Below are 2,779 nucleotides of genomic sequence, written 5' to 3'. Positions count from 1 at the left end.
TGTAGACAAGCCATGATCTGCTTATCTGTTCTCCATTTTTCATTTGGATGAAATAATAGCTGCATGAATCATGACAGCAGACAAGCTAGAGGAGAGCAGGAGGCGGGGTTACCAATCTGCTCGCTCTGGAGAGCAGAGTTCGGTGCTTTCGTATGGATTTTTATTAGTGTTGCGCCGATGCCATTTTTTGGCCCCGATACCGATACCCGATACCTGGCTGTGCAGTATTGGTTTCTACCGATACCATAATAATGTAAAATAATTGCCATCATGGCTTTGTCAAGCTGCTGCCTACCTTTGTGAAGCAGGAAAAAATCTAATACAAAGTGAATCCAGTAGAACTTTTTATTGCCTACCAGGAGTGGGTGACAATAGTTGAATAGTTATGGCTCTCAAAATGGTATCGGTGCCCTCTTTGTTGGTATTCGCCGATAACGATACCACCGTTTTTACGGCAGTATCGGGGCCCCGTCCGATACTGGTATCGGTATCGGTGCAACACTAATTTTTATCAAAAACATAATTAATGTGCACAAATAAGGAATACTTGTATTAACTATACATGTAAACAGAGTTTTATGGGGCCTCAGGAACTTGAGGAGACCTGATAGTATTGGCTAAGTGTGCATGTGAAAAGACTTCATTGTGCCTCAGCAGCAGTTTAAAGGTATTAAGGAGGAGTTTTGCAAATTTGTTAAAAGACCTGCCCTCTCCACTTTAAAAAAAAAATGCAGATGCACAACCCTGTACCTGCTCCCGAGAGGGAACGCCTATTATGCGTGTGCGAGAGCTAAAATGCCCCCTGACAGCTGACCCCCACAGATAATCCAAGCATAACCTCATGATATGAAAGCATAGGATGCCACAAAACACCTTTGTTTCAATTTTCAAGTTGTGACGCAGTCCTTAATCGAGTTGGTGTTGGTCAGAGAATAAAACAGAACAATGACTATGGAAGCTCATTGGTAGAATTCCCTTATGACAGAAAGAAGGCCACGATTCACACCATTTTATCATCCGGAGGGGGGAAACATTTAAAGCATACAAAGCATGTAACGTTTCTACAAATGCATTCAATGACTCGTGATTTTATATCCCTTTGATGTTTTATACGCATTTTTATTTTTATTATTATCACCCTGAAGAATATTTCATGGTTGTGTGGAAAGAGAAATATTAGATTGATATAGGGGGTATAGGGGAGTGGCGGCCTAGTGGTTAGGGTATAGAGCTTGGAATCCTGAGGATGTGAGTTTGAAACCCACTCCCACAGAATGGCACTCTGGGTCTCTGAGCAAGACCCTTAACCCCCGATTGCTCTCCAGGCGCCACAGAATGGCAGCCCACTGCTCTCCAAATGGATGGGTTAGATGCAGAGGTAAATTTCTCCAATGTGAGATCAATAAAGTTAAATTATTTTTTTTTATTATTATCATTATGATATTCAATGTTCAAAAGCCTCATAGCAAAAAGAAGAAAATATTTTAAAATTCATCGCTTTATGAAGTTTATTGAAGCAGTATAACAATAGTAGGTATCCTGGTACAAGAAATGTATCTGCTACTGAAGCTTAATTTTTTTGTTGCTTTTCTGAAAATAAAGTAAATAATACAAATTGATTCAGATGTAAAATACATAATTGAAAAAAACAAATACAAAAGTAACTGATCCCACGTTTAATTCGGCTGAGAGCCCTATTCAGCCTTAGGCTTGGTCTGGCTGCAACCTGCTCCTCCTGATGTGTGTCCCATTGTGAGTGTCCATGTTGTGTGGCCTCTCATAGTTGCACTGCACGCTAAACGCATCACTTTCTCTTAGCTCCCAGGTGCGTCAGAGTTTCAGGTTACCTGTTAGTGCACACCTGAACCAGCAGCAGCCGTGCCTGTGCGCCGCTTGTTCCACGATCCAGAAAAATGTTTGTAAAGATGATGTTTTCCTGTTTGGACTGTGATAGGTAGCCATTGCATTTGATGAATCGACGATGTGTAAACGAGGAGACGTGTAAAGAGGCGTGTATCCTAGCAACAAGGTGAGCAGAGAGGGTTAAGGACAAAGGTAGGTCTACAGAAGTGAAAGGTATGGATGTTTTTTCCAGCTATTATTTTATAGTCTAGTCTTTTCTTTGGTATAAAAACTTTAAGGGGAGTTTTACAACAATATAAAAAGGAATTTATTTTGGTATTAAACACATTTAGTAATTAAAAATATGCATATAAAATCCAGCTGGAAACAAATCAAAAATCAAAAACCAATCAATTTCCATTTATAATAATAATAAAACAACAGCTGTTTATATCAGAAATGTTCATTTTGATGTGTTTGTTGGATGCAAATCTCCTCATTGATAACCCTCAACTAATCTGCTTTCCTCTGCCAAGGAGGACCCAGCAGACATTTCTAGTCTGACAGGATTCTGTGCATTTATAAAACCTGTTATTCTGTGCGCAAATGACAGCTGTGGAAATGTATCCTTAACATTTACTTTTATTTAGATATTATAATTAAGCCCACTTTCCATTAAACTACCGTGAAATATTGCTAATCAAAATGATGTATGTCTTAGCTAACTGTATGTTATTATTACAGGCCCTAAACTAACGGTTTAAAATACGATCTTGCTGTTTGATCTACGTTTTAGACGCTTGTTTTAAAGTTAGAAAAGGTAGTTCTTGAGCAAAGAAGTGACCTGACTCCTGTTTGCCGATAATGATGGTTGGTTATCATCTGTTTTGCACTTTAATTGCTCTTAAGCTGAGGTGCCGTTTCAAAAGGTTCAAAA

General features: G+C 39.0%; 1 long non-coding RNA gene across 1 annotated transcript in view; it reads left to right on the top strand.

Annotated features, from left to right (window-relative positions):
* Positions 1–1,871: 1,871 nt before the first annotated feature.
* The window catches only part of LOC107086020, a 2,786-nt gene continuing 1,878 nt past the window's right edge, over positions 1,872–2,779 (top strand). Inside the window, exon 1 of the long non-coding RNA XR_001481290.1 lies at positions 1,872–2,029. This is a non-coding gene — a long non-coding RNA (uncharacterized LOC107086020). The remainder of the gene's footprint in view (positions 2,030–2,779) is intronic.

This window comes from Cyprinodon variegatus, unplaced genomic scaffold, assembly GCF_000732505.1.
Source record: "Cyprinodon variegatus isolate N-32 unplaced genomic scaffold, C_variegatus-1.0 Scaffold140, whole genome shotgun sequence".
Classification (NCBI taxonomy): Eukaryota; Metazoa; Chordata; class Actinopteri; order Cyprinodontiformes; family Cyprinodontidae; genus Cyprinodon; species Cyprinodon variegatus.
This window is presented reverse-complemented; position numbering and strand designations above follow the sequence as displayed.